This window comes from Gadus macrocephalus, chromosome 10, assembly GCF_031168955.1.
Source record: "Gadus macrocephalus chromosome 10, ASM3116895v1".
In the NCBI taxonomy this organism is placed as follows: domain Eukaryota; kingdom Metazoa; phylum Chordata; class Actinopteri; order Gadiformes; family Gadidae; genus Gadus; species Gadus macrocephalus.
In genome coordinates, this window is record NC_082391.1 from 2,726,284 (window position 1) to 2,739,657 (window position 13,374).

At 42.1% G+C, this 13,374-nt stretch overlaps 1 long non-coding RNA gene across 1 annotated transcript; it reads right to left on the reverse strand.

The window, feature by feature from the left end:
- Positions 1-6,352: 6,352 nt before the first annotated feature.
- LOC132465454 (uncharacterized) lies at positions 6,353-8,708 on the reverse strand. Its single transcript, XR_009527588.1, has 2 exons — positions 7,973-8,708; positions 6,353-7,801 (listed from the first exon to the last, which is right to left on the reverse strand). It is a non-coding gene; the product is annotated as an uncharacterized LOC132465454 (long non-coding RNA).
- Positions 8,709-13,374: the final 4,666 nt, after the last annotated feature.

Here is a 13,374-nt window from a genome sequence, read left to right on the forward strand (position 1 = left end):
GGTCTGACATGAGGGAGCCATTTTGAAAACAGCCATTGTGAGCGGGCAGGGAGTTGCACCAGGTTATCACATTGCCACAGTTTCTAACCCTCTGCCTAATGAAGAGAGCTACACAGCTAACAGTTATCCCATGACCAGCACGGGTCAGCTGAAACTGCTCTGTTTGATTACATTACATTATTACATACATTACATTACACATTGAGGGCCTATCCACACCAGGAAAGTCCTTTAGTTTGTTCTCTTTGGTCCGGACCAAAACACAATGTTTATTTTTTGGTTGGGTGCGGATCCTTTTCACATTGCAATTTTCGCAACAGTCCCAGAATTTGTCGACAAACCAATCACAATCATGGATATCCAGCGTGATATGCAGACCGTATTTGTATTTTTCAAGTTTATATCCATCGTCTAGCTAATTAGCATATGTTTTGGGTTAGGGGTAACCCGAACCCTAACCCTATATTATGTATGTATATATATATATGTGTATGTATTATTTGTTCATTAGATTCATTATTATTAATATTTTCTTGAAATTTAGCAAGAAAAAATATTGTTGAAAACATTTTTTTTTTTTTTATCACATTAATTATTAATATTATTTCATTTAAATTTAACAAGAAACATTAACGTTGAGAACTCGACTGGGGCAGCTAGAAAAAAAAAAAAAGCATAAAAAAACCGACCCGCCACACCACAGTGTTCGGCTCCGGGGCGCCAGCTGGATGCTATTGCATGCTGGTGCTGAATGTGTTAAATCTATTGGCATTTTTATGATGATTTTTATGATTTCCAGCAAACTTTCAATTAATATCCAATAGACATTCCGTCTTTGTTGCCACGACTCAATTTCGAGTTACTGCTAATCAAACAACGTTTCCCATAAAGCGCGCGGCTATACGGGAGCCTGTTACATCATATCTCCAGCGAACAACACCAGGGTTTGTTTGGAAGCAAACCGAGATCACCTCTCTGGCTGGGTCTCGGACCGGCTGTTTGGTGATCTTCCGAGTTCAATGGTTTGTTTTCACACCAGCCCAAAGGGTCTGCAGCAGGGCTTTTTTGTTTTAGTTCGAACCAAACAAGGCAGGTGTGAATACGCCCTCAAGGTGCAAAAGTGAAAGCAGGCAGCATGATCCAGTTTTGGAATATTTTCACAGCAACACAGGCACGCAATGAAAGCATGAGGCTAACAGTTAGCTTCGATAGATGAATAGATAGAAAGATAATTTATTGTCCCCTTGGGGAATTTTTTCTCAGTGAATAGACAGATACAAAAGCAAACCACAACATAAAAAAACAAAAAAAAACACTTATAAGACAAGAACCCCAAATCATATTTCCCACTTAGTACAAGGACACACATGTAAGGTTGTTGGCATTTTAAACCAACAATTAAAACCTTCTTTTTAGATGTTTGTTTAAAAGCTGATGGATTGTGGAATGAATGACTGGTTTGTCCTATTTTTGGAGAGGGCTGGGTATCGAAACCTGTTACCCGAGGGTAATAGATCAAACGTGATGAAAAGTGGGTGTTTTCAATTTGCAAAAAAAATTCTGCTTTACTCTGAACTCTCTCTCTTTAGGTGTTTTCCAGACTATTTAAATTAGTACCTAACAGCTTCCTGGCAGCGGTCACTATTTCCCTAAGCCTACTCTTCTGTGCTTCTCCTGAGCTGCCAAACGAGCAGATCATGCAGAAGAAGGAGAAGGAGCCAGAGTATCAGGCCTGCATCCAGTACAAAGTCGTCATAAAGCCTCTGAGCCAGGATATTAGGGGGGATGAATGTAGGGGTGTAACGGTACACTGAAGTCACGGTCTGGTTCATACCTCGGTTCAGACGTCACGGTTCGGTACGAGTTCGGTACAATGAAGGGAAAATAAGAAACAAAAACTCGTTTTTGGGGAATTCGTTTTTATTGTGCATGTCTCAGGCTGTACCACCTAGTGTCATACAGTCACAGTATGTAGGCCTACTGTGCAATCAAAGATGCAAACAGTAGACAATAAGTAGCCCACATCATCTCCAGACTCAATCCGTAACTTGTGAACAAAATAAGACAATCAATCATGAAAACTGAAAATGCAGCATGTCTTATTTATGAAAGTGCAAAGTAGACAGAAACACAGCCACTACGAGCCAGTCCCACAATCTGCCTTCCACGAATGTGCTGTTTTTTAGAGGCGGGTCAAGTTGGAGGGTGGGGGTGTGGCCCTGAGCAGCTTGCAGCCACGTTACCCTCGTGTTTACAGTGGATAAATCGCAATGGCGAGGCGCACACAGCTTTTGGCTGTGTTCTGTAAATATTCTAGAACACTCCGGGTGCTCCAGCGGGAGTCCTGGAGCCCAATTCTAAATAATATCATGATTTACATAGATACCTATATCATATAATATATATTATCACGTCCAAAAAAAAGGATAGCGAAAAAATATATTTTACTAAGGACCAATCATCCAACCCGGTATCACGCGATTGCGTGCTCCTGCGCACAAACGTTAATCTATTGAAGCGTGTTCCAGAGCATGATAGTCCGACTTTTTGCGTGTTACACAGAACGAAATGTAAACCAATGCATTCTGAATGGGAGTGTTCTAAGACAATTAACGTACTCCAGAAAACGGTACGAGAGAGAGAGAAAGAGAGAGAGGGAGGGAGAGAGAGAGAGAGAGAGAGCGAGAGAGAGGCTTCAGAAAGGGTGTGCGCAGATAGTACAGTGCACCCTAGTTATGTTTATGCCAAAACCACAAATGCTATATGTATATATATATATATATATTGCCTAATTATGTATAGCCTATATATATGTATAGGCTATATATATAATTAGGCTATAATTATATTATTTAGCGTGTAATGAGACAATCTATAGCCAAATTGTCGAAGATGCCCGAGAATCTTCGGGGATATCAGCATGGGAAATCGGCGAATCAGACCCATGAACCTATAAAGAAAGACGTCATCTCAAGCGGGAGAGAACGTTTGTGGTGCTGGTTTGTGTCACGTAAGTACAGAGCTCTCATGTCTCATGCATTCAGCGTGAGACACACGCAATTCAACCCATGCACACGCTCGAACCTGTGCCGTGTTCCAATACCCGTACTGTCCGTATTTACTAGCCAAAATTTGAGTAAGATCCGGCGAAAAGAAGTATACTTCAAGGACCCGGATGCCGTACTCAAAACGGGCTAATCCTGAAGTGTGGATCGAAGGACACTCCCCGTACTCAACGGCAGCCATCTTAGCTACGTAGCAGAAGAGGCGGAGCCAGGCTGAGCCAAAGTCGGCGCATTTTCCTGCATTAATAGAGTCATTTTGTAGTTTTTATAGTTTTTATAGCTGCTAGGCATAAAGAGTTCACCGTTCAAAGCGGGATGTTTATTGCGGGGGAGTAGCCACGGCGGCAGTCGTGATCGTAATTTCCGGTTAGTGCACCACGGAGTACTCGATTTGGAACAGCACTCACATCTGAAAAAATAACGTAGTAGATAGTGCGGATAGTATACTTCCTTTAAGTATACTCATGGAAGTACGGGTATGGTCTCACGAAAATACGTGACACTGTCACGTTATTTAATCTATTGAAACGTGATCAGGGCCACGTAGGCCTATTTTCTAAATTTTGTATTTCAATTGGAAGTAGGCTATTTGTCGTGTCACTAAGCATGACTTCCAAACTAAGGTTCTGTCCGGGAGTGTTCTCCCAAATGTCCCTTATGGAGCTCCGTACAGATCATTCATTGTTGAAAATTGTCTGTGATAACTAACAAATGACAGCTTTTGGCCACCCGTTTCTACTTAAAATTGTCTGTGATAACTAACAATATGACAGCTTTTGGCCACCCGTTTCTACTTTCACCTTTGATACTGAGAAATTGTGACAATACACGGATAGGCCTATATTAAATGCAGGTGCGCTGCTCTGTAGGCAAACCGCGAAGGAAAAAAGGGTAGCTGCTTCATCTGTTCTTTTTAGAATTGTATGTCTTGATGTTTATTTTATCTAGCCATCTATTCTCTTGTTTTTGGCTATGTGAATGAACGTCTGCGTCGATGCCTCGATCGCAAGTCCAGTGTCGCGAGCGGACGTTGCCATGACATCTAGAAATCATACCGTATTTAATGGGTTGTAGTGAGTGTAATATAATTCACCTACAGTATTTTGTTATGTGTTGTTCTTTCAATTGTGTTAGGCATGTCGTTTACTGTCTTGGTGGTTCAGGGATCGCTGTCCCTTTTAAGGATTACGAGCGTCTCATTACGTCAGAGCCCATACGGGATTTGTTTACCTTCAGCACGTTTTGATTTCCTGTTTCTCTCTTACTAAATAAACGAGTCACACAACTGTGTGCTCAACGTGCGAAATTGTGTCTCTCACTTATGGCAATTTCCACAGGGTTATCATTAATATTGATGTGTAGGGGTTGTTTATAACTCGTGAATAATATTGTTTAGACCACGGTCTGGGGGAATACTCTGATTCTGATTGGCTGCAGTGCGTGCATTAACTCCTGGTATAGCCCTACAGACACCTGCTAAGTAGTTCCAGTCAGTGTTTAGATTCTCTGCCCGAGCCCGAGCCCGACGCGGGCCGGGTCGGGCCGATATTTCCCCACCACTATACTCGGGCCGGGCCTTTGATCGAGCGTTTTTATTTTTATTTTACCATTGGTTTGTTGGCCTAATCTGAGAAATCTATGCCATAAACAGAAATATTATAGGCCTTTATTACATGGGTCTTCTCAATGCCGTGGAACGCTCCGTTCACTTGCATGGGTAGTAGTCCGGTGACTTGTCTACCCCAGCGTCTACCGTTGCTAAGTGACGTCACCGTCTTTGCAGACAAATTATTTCTCTGCTGATCAACACTACAAATGGCCAAAAGACTTGTATTCCCCCCCCCTTAAATAAATACTATGGCAGAATTATTATTCTCATTCAATTTGAACATGTGTTTTTACAGTAGAGTGGTGGAGGGATGACGTATGTTGGCCAACCCGTAAGTGAGCGTCGCCCTGGATTCCCTCTACAAAAAGCCAACGGGTTTTGCCATTGGATTTTGGATTATTATAAATTGAAACAATTTATTAAATAAATATTTGTGAGATGTCACTCATTTGTGAGATGAGTTTGCTTCCTATTTATGTCGAGTATACACCCCTACTGTCCACAAGCATCCCCCCCATATGGATATGGAGAATTGTTGCCACGTCCCAGTGGTGGAGGTATCATATATATGAAAGAGGGCATTCAATTATACTATAATGATCAATTGGAAGGAATTAAAGGAAGTGATGCAATAGGTGACTGAGGGTCAACATTTGAGAACCCCTTTCATCAAAGGGGGTCTCAAAGGACTCATACGCTTCAACAGCGGCTGCAGCAGAAGTGTTGAGACGAAAGATGATAAAGACATTTATAGAATATTCCCATTCACATGATTCTTCGCACGACCTGCAGGTTGGAGACTGAAATAACCCCCAACATGAGTAATGTAAAAGCAGCCAAGTCCCACAAATTGCTTAAACTAATTATTTCATTGTTTTGTTGATATGCATTATTGAAAAGTCGAAAAAAGTTAAACGCAAGGTCACAGGCTAACAGTGGAGCTGTGTTGGGAACCAGCAGCCAAGAGCTTCCATGGAAACTTTCTACCCATGTTAGATTTAGTTGGCAGTTCCTTTTCTGCCCATTCTTTTTTAAACGTGTGGAAGCACTTTGCAGTACTGGGAGACACCATTTCTAACGGCAATGGAGCTAGATTCTAAAAATATCAAAAGATGCCCAAAGCAAATACCTTTTAACCCATAGTTGTGTTTTATTAAATTAAAAAATGTCAGAGTTTCATTGAGCAGAAATATTTTGCATACAAATCTTTAAATAGTTTAACCACATTAAGAAAAATGTATTAGTTAATTTTTTTTTATTAGTGAAGCCACAAGTTTTGCACATTATCCAAACAGAATACCTGAAATGTTGATATTCAGCCCATTCGGGTTAAAACAAGAGAAAAGGACAACCTAACAAGAGTGAAAAGTTTGGGTTAGGTGACCTACAGTTCAAAGATGTCCCTGGTCAGGTAGACTAAATAAAAGTGTATTCCCAATTGCTCCAGGACATTCGTGTAATTTACTTGTGAGCTCTCCCTCAAGCCTAGAGAGACATCAGTGTTGAACCACCAACTGAAAGAGGGTATTTGCCATTAGTATGAGTGACATTTCATGGCTATTAATTTAGTTCATTATATTTAGCCGATTTGAATAGACTTTTCTAGCAGGTGAGGCTGTCAAAGAACTAAATATGGAGCAACTACAAAAAGTAAATTTGCAGCATGACCAAATTATACAAAAAGTATAGGAACTGTTCTAGCAGATATGTTTTAGAAGTCTCTTTTGATAGGCAGGGAATAATTGTCTTTGTCACCCTGTAGTCATGCCATCAAATCTGTTGGGCAAAGTACCGCTACTGATTAATCCAGTAGACTCACCAGTCAAGTCCCCCTAGTTAGAAAATGGAAGAAACCCAGTTAGTCATGTTAATTATTCTGTTACAAATGAAGACTAATACTTTCCACATATTGCGATCCAAGTTACTGGCTGCAGTCTTGGATTTTATAGTTCTATATGAATAGATTCAATTTACTAAACTATTAATCATGCTTCAGAAGAATTAACCTTTCTTGGATGGCAGATCTACCACAAGGCTCCATTGCCACAACCTCCAGATGGCTTACGACCTACGGCAACTCCTCGACTACTGCAAGCCAACAAATTGGCTCTTGCACACCAGACACGCATTTTGCTTTATTTTAGGTTTTCAAGCATCTTAAAATACCCAAATCATCGCTCCAATACACAAGTCAGCTAATGGCCTACAAGGAAATACTGAAGCTATAGTGATGCCGATAGAAATGGACAAGCTTGCGTGTACAAATATGCAACTAGAATTGCAAGGTTCACAGCCCAGTTGCATAAGTGGTCACAACCGTTGGATTGTAAGCAAGGGTAAAAAAAAACAAAAAACTTCCCACAAACTAGTCAACATGGTCAATTGAAAGCCTGTACAAAACGACCCTGGAATAGTCAAATGCAGCTTTACTGCGGATGAATTAAGCCAAATTGCATAAACATCCAATGGTAAACAGTATACAAATGCAATCAAGTTTGCACTCACACTAGGCCATCTGGCCGTGACCGTCGCAACTGTGGCCTGGCCACAGTAGGCTCTTGTACATACTCCATCACGTCGCTAGCATCCAAACAATTCTACCAAACCTTAACCAACTAGTGAAAAATGGAAAAAAACTTTAGCACACACCCAGTGACTAATCACCTTGTCCAGGGGTGTTCCAACGTGGTTTACCAGAGGGCCTTGTGGACTTAAAGTAAGCCACACATTTGACAGAGACAGCACGGAATGACGTTAAACTAAGCTAATCTACAGGTTACTAGTGCTAGTGCAATTACATGAGCATTTTGCACAATATTTGTACTCCAATGCTACGTAAAGCAGGCTTCTTCAGGAACCCGTAGCCTGCTACATTGAAGGGCAACTGTAACAAATCCTGACCAAGACCGAAAGATGGCTCTGGAAGCCACTACGGCCCACGCAGCATATTACTGCGTGGACCGTGGTGGCTTCCAGATCAACCCTTCGGTGGACCATTCATACACATGTATTCCGAGGATGTTTTGAAGACACTGGAGTCCCATGGCACTAGATTCCTTTGAAGACTAAGTTGGTATGGGGGGGCCCAAAGGGGGCCCCCCCATAGATCATGTCACTCATCTAACATCTGTAAAGAAAAACACACACACATCACAAGATACAAATCAGCAAAGCTAGGTTAACAAACAGCGGTGACATACATGTCAAAGTGCAAAGAGCAGGGTTACTGATGGCTTGTGTCTGAGGAGACAGCCCAAAAACTTCAACATTTAATAAAAAAAAAATAACTTTTACTCACTGCGGTGGTCTGTTTCGAAGTGCCATGCTGGTAGCAATATTGGTCTGGGCTGTTCAGTCAAATGCCCACAAAAACAAACACGCAACAACGCATGCTTTCAGTTTGTATAAAGTGACAATAGTGATCTGCAATCGAGATCAAAAACTTTCAACACTCGCTAAACTCAACCTCGATTGACAGAGGCTGATGCAAAAAGTAAACCAACCCCATTGTGTTCAGCTTAAATAAGGGGGTGCGTGACAGGTGATCTCAATTAAGAGCTAATCAGAAAGAACACACCGTGATCGGCCATGAGTGAGACGTTCAAAACGAGAACGAGGATTTAACACCAGACGAAATTGTTACCATTCAAATTCAAATTTCTTATTATTGAATTGGGTATGTAATCAATGATTTGGGCTTTGAGCATGCCTATATTTCTTATAAATATATCTTACATTTGTTCAGCCCTTCGCCTTTTGAATATGAAATCTATAATCTCAGCCTCTCCATAATTTGCCAAACACATATTTTATTCTTCAAATAAAATCCCATCCTTATTTTGCCATTTATATTGAATCTTTACTGTGTTTTATTGTACAACACAATCATCTAATAATTATTCATAATGCTCTTCCATCGTTCTGATATCCATCTCCTTGGCTGCATTAAGACGAGGCTCGGGTCAGAGCAAAGATCGGGATCCACACATGATAAGGGATAAAGTTATTTATTAGAATAAAGTAAGTATCATGAAATCTGTAAAGAAATTAGTGTGGCGTATGGAAGATTAGAAAATGTGCGATTTTATGGTTTGGACAAAAAACCAGTACCAAAATCACAAAGACCGACCGAGCCCGACCGGAGGAAACTTAACCCAGACAGACAAAACAAATACTGGGAACAACAAACCATCTTTACCATGTTGGAAATTCCCAAACTAAATGCAACAAACCAAACCTGAACTGCAAACCAAAATATGTGACCAACCAACTGAACTACTGACCAAACACACAATTCTTTCGACTAGCCTATGTATATGGGCAGTGGAAAGTGTGCTGTGGGGATGTTGAATAGTGTTAACATAAAACAAAACATGGAACCAATCCAAAGGTCCAAAACCTTAAGGAACCACCCTAAACAGAACCCAAGCCAACCTGCCTCTGTGGAAAGAGAGAGAGACTGGCTAAAGCCTGCGTGGCAGACCTGCACAGGTGCACCTCATCAGCTGACAAGCCTCCCAGCCCCGCCCACTGGCTACCTGTAGCAGGTAGGCAAACACAGAGGACCCAGCAGACGAAGGAGAGAGAGAGCAGTCACAGCTGTCACATCTGTTGCCTGAAGATTCTTTGTTTGTCTCCAACAAAACCTTCCAAACAGATGAATCATTGGCTCATCCCAGAAGTGTCAAATTACTTTTGTGTGTCAAAACGAGCAGGGTGGTCGTGGACTCCTGAAAAATACTATGGTTGTTTTGTATGTAGAATAAAATGCCATTGTACATTTAAAAGAAAAAGGGAAGACTTTCACAATGCAGGATTCTGGGAATGCAGTGACACCTGTTCCCTAATAAATGGGCTCAAGATTCTGAGTCTGCCTGCAAGAGGTTGTGTGTGTGTGTGTGTATGTGTGTGTGTGTGTGTGTGTGGTTGCAACCCGGTATCACGCGATTGCGTGCTCCTGCTCACGAACGTAAATCTATTGAAGCGTGTTCCAGAGCACGATAGTCCGACTTTTTGCGTGTTACACAGAACGAAATGTAAACCAATGCATTCTGAATGGGAGTGTTCTAAGACAATTATATCTGTACGGAGCTCCATAAGGGACATTAGGGAGAACACTCCCGGACAGAACCTTACTTTGGAAGTCATTCTTAGTGACACGACAAATAGCCTACTTCCAATTGAAATACAAAATTTAGAAAATAGGCCTACGTGTCCCTGATCACGTTTCAATAGATTAAATAACGTGACAGTGTCACGTATTTCCGTGAGACCATACCCGTACTTCCATGAGTATACTTAAAGGAAGTATACTATCCGCACTATCTACTACGTTATTAGATAGTGATAGTGCTGTTCCAAATCGAGTACTCCGTGGTGCACTAACCGGAAATTACGATCACGACTGCCGCCGTGGCTCCTCCCCCGCAATAAACATCCCGCTTTGAACGGTGAACTCTTTACGCCTAGCAGCTATAAAAACTATAAACTACAAAATGACTCTATTAATGCAGGCTATGTGGAAAATGCGCCGACTTTGGCTCAGCCTGGCTCCGCCTCTTCCGCTACGTAGCTAAGATGGCTGCCGTTGAGTACGGGGAGTGTCCTTCGATCCCATGGTTCGATCCACACTTCAGGATTAGCCCGTTTTGAGTACGGCATCCGGGTCCTTGAAGTACACTTATTTTCGCCGGATCTGAATTGGAACGTACTGCCTACTCAAATTTTGGCTAGTAAGTACGGACAGTACGGGTAGTGGAACACGGCACAGGTTCGAGCGTGTGCATGGGTTGAATTGCGTGTGTCTCACGCCGAATGCATGAGACATGAGAGCCCTGTACTTACGTGACACAAACCAGCACCGCAAACGTTCTCTCCCGCTTGAGATGACGTCTTTCTTTATAGGTTCATGGGTCTGATTCGCCGATTTCCCATGCTGATATCCCCGGAGATTCTCGGGCATTTTTCGACAATTTGGCTATAGATTGTCTCATTACACGCTAAATAATATAATTATAGCCTAATTATATATAGCCTATACATATATATAGGCAATATATATAATTAGGCAATATATATATATATATATAAAGCCATAAAACGGAAGCCATCCTTGTTGGCACGCCACATCAGCTCCGCTCCCCCACCATCACCAATATCACCTTCTCTGGCAAAAACGTCCCCCTTTCCACATTGGTCACCAACCTCTGTGTTAAAATGGACCCACAACTTAATTTTGACACCCACATCAAACACCTCTGTAAGACAGCTTTATACCACCTCAGGAACATCGCCAAACTCCGCCAATCACTCACCCTGGCTGATGCAGAGAAGCTCGTCCATGCCTTTGTCTCCTCCAGGTTGGACTACTGCAATGCACTCCTCATTGGGATCCCTGGCAAGAGCATCCAGAGGCTCCAATACATTCAAAACAGTGCTGCCAGGGTCCTGATGAGGGTGCGCAAGCATGACCACATCACCCCCATCCTGAAATCACTGCACTGGCTCCCTGTCTCACTCAGAATTGAGTACAAGGTCTCCCTCCTCACCCACCAGTGCCTTCACGGACTTGCCCCCCTCTACCTTCAGGAACTCCTCACCCCCCCGACAAACTCACGTACACTCCGTTCAGGATCCACTCACACCCTCCAAACCCGACATACGAAGCTGTGCACCATGGGTGATCGGGCCTTTTCTGCTGCTGCCCCTAGACTATGGAACGCCCTCCCTGACCACCTGAGGGCTCCACAGACTACAGCTCTTTTTAAACGGAACCTCAAAACCCATCTCTTTAAAAGAGCATTCAGCTAAACTTTCTTTGAGGTTCCCCCTTTTTTAATAGTTTTTTGGTATTTTTTTCTCTGAAGCACTTTGAGATTCTTGAATATAAAGTGCAGTATAAATAACATTTATTATTATTATTATTATATACATATAGCATTTGTGGTTTTGGCATAAACATAACTAGGGTGCACTGTACTATCTGCGCACACCCTTTCTGAAGCCTCTCTCTCTCTCTCTCTCTGTCCCTCCCTCTCTCTCTTTCTCTCTCTCTCGTACCGTTTAGTTAATTGTCTTAGAACACTCCCATTCAGAATGCATTGGTTTACATTTCGTTCTGTGTAACACGCAAAAAGTCGGACTGTCGTGCTCTGGAACACCCTTCAATAGATTAACGTTTGTGCGCAGGAGCACGCAATCGCGTGATACCGGGTTGAATCATCTACTAGACCCTCTGCAATTTGTCTCTAATTTGTTCACACACACCTGGAAGTGTCGAAAACACACATCAAAATTATATTCTTCGATTTCTCATCTGCATTCAACTGGGGATGTAATGATACATGTATTCAACCGAATCGGTACGGACGTCACGGTTCGGTGCATGAATTTACACAGAGAATACACGTCTCATCTCATTTTCGACCGCTTATCCGGGGTCGGGTCGCGGGGGGAGCAGCTCAAGCAGTGAGCTGCTCCCCCCTCAATAAACAAGAGAATACACGGTATAGCATTGAATAAAACTGGTACTTATGTTAGACACGCAAGTTCTTCAGGGACAACTAAACTGCAGCCCGCTGCTTGGTTCCGAGGCACCACCGCCGCGAGGCACCACCGCCGCGAGGCACCACCGCCACGAGGCACCACCGCCACGAGGCACCACCAACGCAATGAACACATCAGCGGGTGCTTTGTGTGGATCACAAGTTTCGAGTATGTTTATCTTTTCTTCATATCTAATTTGAACATTCATGGTGTAAATAGTTGATTGATTGTAGTATTGGAAATCTGCAAGGCTGAAATTCCTCCGGCTGGCCGCTGTTGGTCGCTATTTTGTCGGCGTCTGTTGCCCTCCAGATAGCCATGATAGTAATGTGACTGCAAAGCATAAATTGTAATCTATTTTATATATATATATCAGTCTTTGTATCGTTTTGTATCTAGTGGTTGGTAGCGGCGCATATGTGCAATCTCCAAATTTAACCTGTTAGTCCAATTGAGCTCGCTGGTTTGAATTTGGCAGACTTATTTTTGTTAGGTCCTAGCAATTAACATGACACATCCCATTTTGATTGGATGTGTCATGAAAACAACAATGAAATCTAAAAACTTTAGGACAAGAAGTTGAGGAGGAATTGTCTGAATGGATTGTTTAATTTTTGATTTTTCTTTTACAAAACATTAATTTGTCTCTAAATGAGTTTGTCCCAGGTCTAGGGGTCAAAGAATCTGGTCATGTTTGTAATTAATCCATATTCTGACAAATGTCAAATCTATAGAGCATGGATTGAAACTTGTTCTGTAATCCTACAAATGTGAGGCACCCCACATCATATGAAAACCACTCAAAATCCCCATTTGCCCTTCAGAATATTCCAAAAACATGAATCGAAGCTTGCTAATGACGGGTGACTGATGATTTAAAGTTTTTTTTAACCACTGCTTTTGCAGTGGCTGTAATTTGTGTTGCTGCTTCCATTGATTGGAGTTCAGAATGTATCCCCCTCTTCAGGCTTTTTGGAAGATCTGAGTGAACTGCAATGAACCTCGATCATCCATTATACATCAATAAGAAATGCTAATGGTCACAGTCTGCAAAGATTATGGGGCAAAAAGAATCTCAAAGTTAGAAGAGTAAGACTAGAATTGTGTGTGTGTCTGTGTGTATGTGTGTGTGTGTGTGTGTGTGTGTGTGTGTGT